This window comes from Phyllobates terribilis, unplaced genomic scaffold (assembly GCF_046119375.1).
Source record: "Phyllobates terribilis strain yellow unplaced genomic scaffold, ASM4611937v1 Scaffold_2__4_contigs__length_985480577, whole genome shotgun sequence".
In the NCBI taxonomy this organism is placed as follows: Eukaryota; Metazoa; Chordata; class Amphibia; order Anura; family Dendrobatidae; genus Phyllobates; species Phyllobates terribilis.
Window position 1 is genome coordinate 633089853 of NW_027362762.1, and position 12605 is coordinate 633102457.

The following is a 12605-nucleotide window of genomic DNA, read 5'->3' on the forward strand; positions in this document are numbered from 1 at the left end:
GAATTCCGAGAAAAATGGAAGAGTTGCGAAGCATTTTTAACTTCAGCAGAATTCCGAGAACAATGGAAGAGTTCCGAAGCATTTTTAAACGTCAGCAGTATTCTCAGAACAATGGAAGAGCTCCAAAGCATTTTTAAACTTCAGCAGAATTCCGAGAAAAATGGAAGAGTTCCGAAGCATTTTTAAACTGCAGCGGAATTACTAGAACAATGGAAGAGTTCTGATGCATTTTTAAACTTCAGCGGAATTTCTAGAACAATACAAGAGTTCCGAAGCATTTTAAAATTTCAGCAGAATTCCGAGAACAGTGGAAGAGTTCCGAAGCATTTTTAAACTTTAGCAGAATTCCGAGAACAATGGAGGCGTTCCGAAGCATTTTTAAACGTCAGCGGAATTCTCAGAACAATGGAAGTGTTCCGAAGCATTTTTAAACTTCAGCAGAATTCCGAGAACAATGGAAGAGTTCCGAAGCATTTTTAAACTTCAGCGGAATTCCGAGAACAGTGGAAGAGTTCCGAAGCATTTTTAAACATCAGCGGAATTCCGAGAACAAAGGAAGAGTTCCGAAGCATTTTTGATCTTCAGCGGAATTCCGAGAACAATGGAAGAGTTCCGAAGCATTTTTAAACGTCAGCGGAATGCCGAGAACAATGGAAGAGTTCCGACGCATTTTTAAACGTCAGCGGAATTCCGAGAACAATGGAAGAGTTCCGAAGTATTTTTAAACTTCAGCGGAATTCCGAGAACAATGGAAGAGTTCCGAAGCATTTTTAAATGTCAGCGGAATGCCGAGAACAATGGAAGAGTTCCGACGCATTTTTAGACGTCAACGGAATTCCGAGAACAATGGAAGAGTTCCGAAGCATTTTTAAACATCAGCGGAATGCCGAGAAAAATGGAAGAGTTCCGAAGCATTTTTAAACTTCAGCAGAATTCCGAGAACAGTGGAAGAGTTCCGAAGCATTTTTAAACATCAGCGGAATTCCGAGAACAAAGGAAGAGTTCCGAAGCATTTTTGATCTTCAGCGGAATTCCGAGAACAATGGAAGAGTTCCGAAGCATTTTTAAACGTCAGCGGAATGCCGAGAACAATGGAAGAGTTCTGACGCATTTTTAAACGTCAGCAGAATTCCGAGAACAATGGAAGAGTTCTGATGCATTTTTAAACTGCAGCGGAATTCCTAGAACAATGGAAGAGTTCCGAAGCATTTTTAAACTTCAGCGGAATTCCGAGAAAATTGGAAGAGTTCCGAAGCATTTTTAAATGTCAGCAGAATTCTCAGAACAATGGAAGAGCTCCAAAGCATTTTTAAACTTCAGCAGAATTCCGAGAACAATGGAAGAGTTCCGAAGCATTTTTAAACTTCAGCGAAATTCCGAGAACAATGGAAGAGTTCCGAAGCATTTTTAAACATCAGCGGAATTCCAAGAACAAAGGAGGAGTTTTGAAGCATTTTTGATCTTCAGCGGAATTCCTAGAACAATGGAAGAGTTCAGAACCATTTTTAAACTTCAGCGGAATTCCGAGAACAATGGAAGAGTTCCGAAGCATTTTTAAACGTCAGCGGAATGCCGAGAAAAATGGAAGAGTTCCGAAGCATTTTTAAACTGCAGCGGAATTCCTAGAACAATGGAAGAGTTCTGATATATTTTTAAACTGCAGCGGAATTCCTAGAACAATGGAAGAGTTCCGAAGCATTTTTAAACGTCAGCGGAATTCTCAGAACAATGGAAGTGTTCCGAAGCATTTTTAAACTTCAGCAGAATTCTGAGAACAATGGAAGAGTTCCGACGCATTTTTAAACGTCAGCGGAATTCCGAGAACAATGGAAGAGTTCCGAAGCATTTTTAAACTTCAGCGGAATTCCGAGAACAATGGAAGAGTTCCGAAGCATTTTTAAATGTCAGCGGAATGCTGAGAACAATGGAAGAGTTCCGACGCATTTTTAAAGGTCAGCGGAATTCCGAGAACAATGTAAGAGATCTGAAGCATTTTTAAACTTCAGCAGAATTTCGAGAGCAATGGAAGAGTTCCGACGCATTTTTAAAGGTCAGCGGAATTCCGAGAACAATGTAAGAGTTCCGAAGCATTTTTAAACTTCAGCGGAATTCCGAGAAAAATGGAAGAGTTGCGAAGCATTTTTAACTTCAGCAGAATTCCGAGAACAATGGAAGAGTTCCGAAGCATTTTTAAACGTCAGCAGTATTCTCAGAACAATGGAAGAGCTCCAAAGCATTTTTAAACTTCAGCAGAATTCCGAGAAAAATGGAAGAGTTCCGAAGCATTTTTAAACTGCAGCGGAATTCCTAGAACAATGGAAGAGTTCTGATGCATTTTTAAACTTCAGCGGAATTTCCAGAACAATACAAGAGTTCCGAAGCATTTTTAAACGTCAGCGGAATTCCGAGAACAAAGGAAGAGTTCTGAAGCATTTTTGATATTCAGCGGAATTCCGAGAACAGTGGAAGAGTTCCGAAGCATTTTTAAACTTCAGCGGAATTCCGAGAACAAAGGAAGAGTTCTGAAGCATTTTTGATATTCAGCGGAATTCCGAGAACAGTGGAAGAGTTCCGACGCATTTTTAAACGTCAACGGAATTCCGAGAACAATGGAAGAGTTCCGAAGCATTTTTAAACGTCAGCGGAATGCCGAGAAAAATGGAAGAGTTCCGAAGCATTTTTAAACTTCAGCAGAATTCCGAGAACAGTGGAAGAGTTCCGAAGCATTTTTAAACATCAGCGGAATTCCGAGAACAAAGGAAGAGTTCCGAAGCATTTTTAAACGTCAGCGGAATGCCGAGAACAATGGAAGAGTTCTGACGCATTTTTAAACGTCAGCGGAATTCCGAGAACAATGGAAGAGTTCCGAAGCATTTTTAAACGTCAGCGGAATTCTGAGAACAATGGAAGAGTTCCGAAGCATTTTTAATCTTCAGCGGAATTCCGAGAACAATGGAAGAGTTCCGAAGCATTTTTAAATGTCAGCGGAATGCCGAGAACAATGGAAGAGTTCCGACGCATTTTTAAAGGTCAGCGGAATTCCGAGAACAATGTAAGAGATCTGAAGCATTTTTAAACTTCAGCAGAATTTCGAGAGCAATGGAAGAGTTCCGACGCATTTTTAAAGGTCAGCGGAATTCCGAGAACAATGTAAGAGTTCCGAAGCATTTTTAAACTTCAGCGGAATTCCGAGAAAAATGGAAGAGTTGCGAAGCATTTTTAACTTCAGCAGAATTCCGAGAACAATGGAAGAGTTCCGAAGCATTTTTAAACATCAGCAGTATTCTCAGAACAATGGAAGAGCTCCAAAGCATTTTTAAACTTCAGCAGAATTCCGAGAAAAATGGAAGAGTTCCGAAGCATTTTTAAACTGCAGCGGAATTCCTAGAACAATGGAAGAGTTCTGATGCATTTTTAAACTTCAGCGGAATTTCTAGAACAATACAAGAGTTCCGAAGCATTTTAAAATTTCAGCAGAATTCCGAGAACAGTGGAAGAGTTCCGAAGCATTTTTAAACTTTAGCAGAATTCCGAGAGCAATGGAGGCGTTCCGAAGCATTTTTAAACGTCAGCGGAATTCTCAGAACAATGGAAGTGTTCCGAATCATTTTTAAACTTCAGCAGAATTCCAAGAACAATGGAAGAGTTCCGAAGCATTTTTAAACGTCAGCGGAATGCAAAGAAAAATGGAAGAGTTCCGAAGCATTTTTAAACTTCAGCAGAATTCCGAGGACAGTGGAAGAGTTCCGAAGCATTTTTAAACATCAGCGGAATTCCGAGAACAAAGGAAGAGTTCTGAAGCATTTTTGATATTCAGCGGAATTCCGAGAACAGTGGAAGAGTTCCGAAGCATTTTTAAACGTCAGCGGAATGCCGAGAAAAATGGAAGAGTTCCGAAGCATTTTTAAACTTCAGCAGAATTCCGAGAACAGTGGAAGAGTTCCGAAGCATTTTTAAACATCAGCGGAATTCCGAGAACAAAGGAAGAGTTCCGAAGCATTTTTAAACGTCAGCGGAATGCCGAGAACAATGGAAGAGTTCTGACGCATTTTTAAACGTCAGCGGAATTCCGAGAACAATGGAAGAGTTCCGAAGCATTTTTAAACGTCAGCGGAATTCTGAGAACAATGGAAGAGTTCCGAAGCATTTTTAATCTTCAGCGGAATTCCGAGAACAATGGAACAGTGCCGAAGCATTTTTAACTTCAGCGGAATTCCGAGAACAATGGAAGAGTTCCAAAGCAATTTTAAACTTCAGCGGAATTCCGAGAACAATGGAAGAGTTCCGAAGCATTTTTAAACTGCAGCGGAATTCCTAGAACAATGGAAGAGTTCTGATGCATTTTTAAACTGCAGCGGAATTCCTAGAACAATGGAAGAGTTCCGAAGCATTTTTAAACTTCAGCGGAATTCCAAGAAAAATGGAAGAGTTCCGAAGCATTTTTAAATGTCAGCAGAATTCTCAGAACAATGGAAGTGTTACGAAGCATTTTTAAACTTCAGCAGAATTCCGAGAACAATGGAAGAGTTCCGAAGCATTTTTAAACGTCAGCGGAATGCCGAGAAAAATGGAAGAGTTCCGAAGCATTTTTAAACTGCAGCGGAATTCCTAGAACAATGGAAGAGTTCAGAACAAATTTTTAAACTTCAGCGGAATTCCGAGAACAATGGAAGAGTTCCGAAGCATTTTTAAACGTCAACGGAATTCCGAGAACAATGGAAGAGTTCCGAAGCATTTTTAAACGTCAGCGGAATGCCGAGAAAAATGGAAGAGTTCCGAAGCATTTTTAAACTTCAGCGGAATTCCAAGAAAAATGGAAGAGTTCCGAAGCATTTTTAAATGTCAGCAGAATTCTCAGAACAATGGAAGTGTTACGAAGCATTTTTAAACTTCAGCAGAATTCCGAGAACAATGGAAGAGTTCCGAAGCATTTTTAAACGTCAGCGGAATGCCGAGAAAAATGGAAGAGTTCCGAAGCATTTTTAAACTGCAGCGGAATTCCTAGAACAATGGAAGAGTTCAGAACAAATTTTTAAACTTCAGCGGAATTCCGAGAACAATGGAAGAGTTCCGAAGCATTTTTAAACTGCAGCGGAATTCCTAGAACAATGGAAGAGTTCTGATGCATTTTTAAACTGCAGCGGAATTCCTAGAACAATGGAAGAGTTCCGAAGCATTTTTAAACGTCAGCGGAATTCTCAGAACAATGGAAGTGTTCCGAAGCATTTTTAAACTTCAGCAGAATTCTGAGAACAATGGAAGAGTTCCGACGCATTTTTAAACGTCAGCGGAATTCCGAGAACAATGGAAGAGTTCCGAAGCATTTTTAAACTTCAGCGGAATTCCGAGAACAATGGAAGAGTTCCGAAGCATTTTTAAATGTCAGCGGAATGCCGAGAACAATGGAAGAGTTCCGACGCATTTTTAAACGTCAACGGAATTCCGAGAACAATGGAAGAGTTCCGAAGCATTTTTAAACGTCAGCGGAATGCCGAGAAAAATGGAAGAGTTCCGAAGCATTTTTAAACTTCAGCGGAATTCCGAGAACAGTGGAAGAGTTCCGAAGCATTTTTAAACATCAGCGGAATTCCGAGAACAATGGAAGAGTTCCGAAGCATTTTTAAACTTCAGCGGAATTCCAAGAAAAATGGAAGAGTTCCGAAGCATTTTTAAATGTCAGCAGAATTCTCAGAACAATGGAAGTGTTACGAAGCATTTTTAAACTTCAGCAGAATTCCGAGAACAATGGAAGAGTTCCGAAGCATTTTTAAACTTCAGCGGAATTCCGAGAACAGTGGAAGAGTTCCGAAGCATTTTTAAACATCAGCGGAATTCCGAGAACAAAGGAAGAGTTCCGAAGCATTTTTGATCTTCAGCGGAATTCCGAGAACAATGGAAGAGTTCCGAAGCATTTTTAAACGTCAGCGGAATGCCGAGAACAATGGAAGAGTTCTGATGCATTTTTAAACTTCAGCGGAATTTCTAGAACAATACAAGAGTACCGAAGCATTTTAAAATTTCAGCAGAATTCCGAGAACAGTGGAAGAGTTCCGAAGCATTTTTAAACTTTAGCAGAATTCCGAGAACAATGGAGGCGTTCCGAAGCATTTTTAAACGTCAGCGGAATTCTCAGAACAATGGAAGTGTTCCGAATCATTTTTAAACTTCAGCAGAATTCCAAGAACAATGGAAGAGTTCCGAAGCATTTTTAAACGTCAGCGGAATGCCGAGAACAATGGAAGAGTTCTGATGCATTTTTAAACGTCAGCGGAATTCTCAGAACAATGGAAGTGTTCCGAAGCATTTTTAAACGTCAGCGGAATTCTCAGAACAATGGAAGTGTTCCGAAGCATTTTTAAACTTCAGCAGAATTCCGAGAACAGTGGAAGAGTTCCGAAGCATTTTTAAACTTTAGCAGAATTCCGAGAACAATGGAGGCGTTCCGAAGCATTTTTAAACGTCAGCGGAATTCTCAGAACAATGGAAGTGTTCCGAAGCATTTTTAAACTTCAGCAGAATTCCAAGAACAATGGAAGAGTTCCGAAGCATTTTTAAACTTCAGCGGAATTCCGAGAACAGTGGAAGAGTTCCGAAGCATTTTTAAACGTCAGCGGAATGCCGAGAACAATGGAAGAGTTCTGACGCATTTTTAAACGTCAGCAGAATTCCGAGAACAATGGAAGAGTTCCGAAGCATTTTTAAACGTCAGCGGAATTCTGAGAACAATGGAAGATTTCCGAAGCATTTTTAATCTTCAGCGGAATTCTGAGAACAATGGAACAGTTCCGAAGCATTTTTAACTTCAGCGGAATTCCGAGAACAATGGAAGAGTTCCGAAGCATTTTTAAACTTCAGCGGAATTCCGAGAACAATGGAAGAGTTCCGAAGCATTTTTAAACTGCAGCGGAATTCCTAGAACAATGGAAGAGTTCTGATGCATTTTTAAACTGCAGCGGAATTCCTAGAACAATGGAAGAGTTCCGAAGCATTTTTAAACTTCAGCGGAATTCCGAGAAAAATGGAAGAGTTCCGAAGCATTTTTAAATGTCAGCAGAATTCTCAGAACAATGGAAGTGTTACGAATAGTGTTGAGCATTCCGATACTGAAATATCGGGTATCGGCCGATATTCACTGTATCGGAATTCCGATACTTAATTCCGATACTTTTATAATATCGAATACCGGAATCGGAAGTTCCCATAATGCCTGCGCTCTGCAGTGTCTGTGAAGGATGACAAGCTGGATGGCAGCGCTCAGCTGCGATCCAGCTTGTCATCAGAATGCCATCCCAGCGTGGGAGAATTCTCCTGATTGTTTAAAAGCCGGCGGGCGGTAAAAAGCCGCCGGCTTTTAAACAATCACGCAGCCCCATACTGCTTCCCCGCAGCCTCCCACCCCGATCCTCCGCTCCCCTCGCCACCTCCAATCCCAATCGTAAATTAGGACCGGGCGGGGAGCGCAGCACCAAGGAGCGAAGGACCCGGGCGGGGAAGCCGGCAGTGAAAAGACTTCACCGCCGGCTTTCCCGTTCTGTGCTGCGCTTTCCCGCCGGTTATTTCACATGAACAGCTGAGGTATCAGGTGATGCCGATCAGCTGTTCATTTGAAGTAGCCGCGGTGCCCTCAGAGGGTTCATGTGAGTTCATGCTTGACTGCATGAACTCACATGAACTTTCCCACGGCCGCACAGGTCAGCCTCACCTCCCAGACCCGTCATGATTAGTGTGTGCGGGGTGTGTGTGTGCGGGGTGTGTGTGTGTGCGGGGTGTGTGTGTGCGGGGTGTGTGTGCGGGGTGTCTGTGCGTGCAGGCAGACATAGGCCGATGTGACACTACTACTCCCATCGGCCTATGTCTGTCCCCCGTCCACTCGTGCCAGCAGGATCAGCTCGATGGGAGCAGTAGTTCCCATCAGCCTGATCCTGCTATATAAATTGCCCTACTGTGTCCCCAATAAATGTTAGATACATGTCATTGGTGGCCAGTGGTTACCTAAAAGAAATTAGTTTATACATTACCTGTCCCCGCCGATCGTCACCTAAAATAAAGTAAAAAATAAAAAACTACACCTATACTCACCTAGACACCTAATTCCCCGAAGCCATCGATCTCCTGTAATAAAATATAAAATAATAAACCACAACCTTATCCTTACCCCTCCGTAGCAGTCCACGAGTGTCCCACGAAGATCTCCAGTTCAGAGCAGCCACATAGAATGTGACCGCTCTGAACCGCTGCCGCCGCTAGAATGACGGGGCCGTAAGGGTTCACCAGAGTTAAGGCAGCGCTGCTCCGGTTAGCTGCTTTACGGCACTGCTGTATCGTGAGAAATTCCCACGGTACAGCACTGCCGTAAAGGAGGTCTCCGGAGCTGCGCTGCCTGAATGCACTCCGGTAACCTCAGTCAGTGGCTCCCGCTGCCGGGAGCGGACGTGTTCCCGGCAGCGTGAGCTTACAGCAGCCATGCACAGCTGTCACCATCTCCAGATGTGACAGCTGTGCATGGGAGATCAGCGCAGGAACGTGGACAGGTAACTATTTTTTTTTAGTAAACTAAGAATTAAATAAAATGGTGTTTTATTTCAAATAAATTATTTTTTTCTGGGTGTAGTGTGTTTTTTCTTTTTAACACTTTGTAGGTTAGTAATGGGGGTGTCTTATAGACACCCATCATTACTAACCTGGGCTTCATGGCAGCTGGCGCTGACATGAACCCCACCACTATTACCCCCTGCCACCGCACCAGGGCAGCGTGGAAGAGCGAGGCTAAGTGCCAGAATTGGCGCATCCTATGGATGCGCCATTTCTGGGGCGGCTGACGGCTGGTGTTTCTAGCCTGGGAGGGGGCCAATATTCATGGCACCCTTCCTGAGCTATTAATATCAGCCCCCAGCTGTCTGCCTAGCCTTTGCTAGCTATTAAAATAGGGGGGACCCCACGTCATTTTTTTTGGGGGGGTCCCCCATTTTAATAGCTAGTAAAGGCTAGGTATTCAGCTGGGGGCTGATATTAGTAGCCTGGGAAGCTCCGTGGGTTTTACCCCCTTCCCAGGCTTCAAACATCTGCCCCAGCCGTCTGCTTAACCTCCGCTAGAGACTAAAATTATGGGGGATCCCACGCCATTTTTTTTTAAAATAAATCCTTTATTTTAACACTAAATGACATTTGAGGACTTAATAAAGATGCAGTCCCTAAATTATTATTTATTTTTTAATAAATTTTTCCCAAAACTTTTGACGTGGGCTTCGCCATATTTTTGTATGCCAGCCAGGTACAGCATCCAGCTTCTATGAACGCGCCATTTTCCGGGGCGGCCGCGGACTGCAATTTTCAGCGGGGGGCAGAAAGCTTGGGCCTCCCTGCGCTGCAGATTCCATCCCCCAGCTGCCTAGTTGTACCTGGCTGGACACAAAAATAGGGAGAAGCCCCACGTTTTTTTTTTTTTAATTATTTCATGAAATTCATGGAATAATTAAGAAAAAAAGGGCTTCCCTATATTGTTGTGTCTGGCCAGGTACAAATAGGCAGCTGGTGGTTGGGGGCAGCCCGTTCCTGCCTGCTGTACCTGGCTGGACACAAATATAGTGTGAAGCCCCACGTCAATTTTTTTTTAATTATTTCAGGAAATTCATGAAATAATTAAAAAAAAATTATGTGGGGCTTCGCCCTATATTTGTGTCCAGTCAGGTACAGCAGGCAGGAACGGGCTGCCCCCAACCACCAGCTGCCTATTTGTACCTGACCGGACACAACAATATAGGGAAGCCCTTTTTTTCTTAATTATTCCATGAATTTCATGAAATAATTAAAAAAAAATTGACGTGGGGCTTCGCACTATATTTGTGTCCAGCCAGGTACAGCAGGCAGGAACGGGCTGCCCCCAACCACCAGCTGCCTATTTGTACCTGGTTGGACACAACAATATAGGGAAGCCCTTTTTTTCTTAATTATTTCATGAATTTCATGAAATAATTAAAAAAAAAAAATACGTGAAGCTTCTCCCTATTTTTGTGTCCAGCCAGGTACAACTAGGCAGCTGGGGGATGGAATCTGCAGCGCAGGGAGGCCCAAGCTTTCTCCCCCCCCCCCCCGCTGAAAATTGCAGTCCGCAGCCACCCCGGAAAATGGCGCGTTCATAGAAGCTGGATGCTGTACCTGGCTGGCATACAAAAATATGGCGAAGCCCACGTCAAAAGTTTTGGGAAAAATTAATTAAAAAATATATAATAATTTAGGGACTGCATCTTTATTAACTCCTCAAATGTCATTTAGTGTTAAAATAAAGGATTTATTTTAAAAAAAATTGACGTGGGGCTTCGCCCTATATTTGTGTCCAGCCAGGTACAGCAGGCAGGAATGGGCTGCCCCCAACCACCAGCTGCCTATTTGTACCTGGTTGGACACAACAATATAGGGAAGCCCTTTTTTTCTTAATTATTCCATGAATTTCATGAAATAATTAAAAAAAAAAATGCTTGGGGCTTCGCCCTATTTTTGTGTCCAGCCAGATACAACTATGCAGCTGGGGGCTGGAATCCGCAGCGCAGGGAGACCCAAGCTTTCTGGGCCACCCCCGCTGCAAATTGCAGTCCGCAGCCGCCCCAGAAAATGGCGCGTTCATTGAAGCGCCATCTTCTGGCGCTGTACCCAACTCATCCAGGGCCCTGGTGCGGTGGCTCACTGGGTAATAAAGGGGTTAAGGCCAGCTTGGTATTATCAGCTGGCCCTAAGCCCAAAATTTATGGGGTCACGCCAATATTAGACATGACCACCATGAATTTCTAGTAAAGTATTTAAAAAAACACAACACCCAGAAAAAAGTCCTTTAATTGAAATAAACACACAATTCTTTATTGTTCTAAATTAAACCATACTTACCATCACGCCCATTCCAGCTGAAGCCAACGATCTCCTGCAATAAAAGTAAAATAATAAAGCAACCTCATCCTTACCTTTCCATGGCTCCCACGACAGCTTCAGCTCTGCTACATCGAGATGACAGGCTGGACCGCAGCAGAACGCTGCCATCCATCCTGTCATCCCGCAGACACTGAGAAGCACAGGCATGCTTGTGCTCCTCAATGTCTGGCTGTGACGGCATAAAGATGAGCCGAGGTCATGTCCAATGAACTCAGCTCACCTCATGTACGTCACTGACAGCGTGGGAAAATTCTCCTGCACTCAGCACTTCAGTGTGAGAATTTTCCCACACTGTCAGTGACGTGCATGAGGTGAGCTGAGTTCATTGGACATGACCTCACCTCATGTATGTCACTGACAGCGTGGGAGAATTCTCACGCTGAAGCGCTGAGTGCAGGAGAACTTTCCCACGCTGTCAGTGACGTGCATGAGGTGAGCTGAGTTCATTGGACATGAACTCGGCTCATCTGGATGACGTCACAGAGAGACACTGAGGAGCGCAAGCATGCCTGCGCTTCTCAGTGTCCGCGGGATGACAGGCTGGATGGCAGCGTTCTGCTGCGGTCCAGCCTGTCATCTCGATGTAGCAGAGCTGAAGCTGTCCTGGGAACCATGGAAAGGTAAGGATGAGGTTGCTTTATTATTTTTCTTTTATTGCAGGAGATCGTTGGCTTCAGCTGGAATGGGCGTGATGGTAAGTATGGTTTAATTTAGAACAATAAAGAATTGTGTCTTTATTTCAATTAAAGGGCTTTATTCTGGGTGTTTGTGTTTTCTTTTAACTTTGACTATGGGGTTAGTAATGGGGGTGTCTTATAGACGCCTCTCCATTACTAACCTGGGCTTGATGTCAGCTGGCATTATAAGCTGACATCAACCCCAACCCTATTACCCCCTGCCACCGCACCAGGGCAGCGTGGAAGAGCGAGGCTAACTGCCAGAATTGGCGCATCCTATGGATGCGCCATTTCTGGGGCGGCTGACGGCTGGTGTTTCTAGCCTGGGAGGGGGCCAATATTCATGGCACCCTTCCTGGGCTATTAATATCAGCCCCCAGCTGTCTGCCTAGCCTGTGCTAGCTATTAAATTAGGGGGGACCCCACGTTATTTTTTTGGGGGGGTTCCCCCATTTTAATAGCTAGTAAAGGCTAGGTATTCAGCTGGGGGCTGATATTAGTAGCCTGGGAAGCTCCGTGGGTATTACCCCCTTCCCAGGCTTCAAACATTTGCCCCAGCTGTCTGCTTAACCTCCGCTAGAGCCTAAAATTAAGGGGAACCCCACGCCAATTTTTTTTTAAATAAATCCTTTATTTTAACACTAAATGACAAGTACAGTAATCAACACTATCACTGTACTTCATATATATGTGACTGACATGTTTCTATCTATCTAATCTATGTGTGATTCTCTATTCTTTCTGTTATAAATTGTCGGGTACAGATGCTGAATTGCCAGCCGGCTTTCTTAAAGAGACGGTGCATGAAAACACTATTATTTTTTTAAATAAATCCTTTACACTAAATGACAAGTACAGTAAGCAACACTGTCACTGTACTTCATATATATGTGACTGACATGTTTCTATCTATCTAATCTATGTGTGAAGCTCTATTCTTTCTGTTATAAATTGTCGGGTACCGCTGCTGAATTGCCGGCCGGCTTTTTTAAAGAGACGGTGCACGAA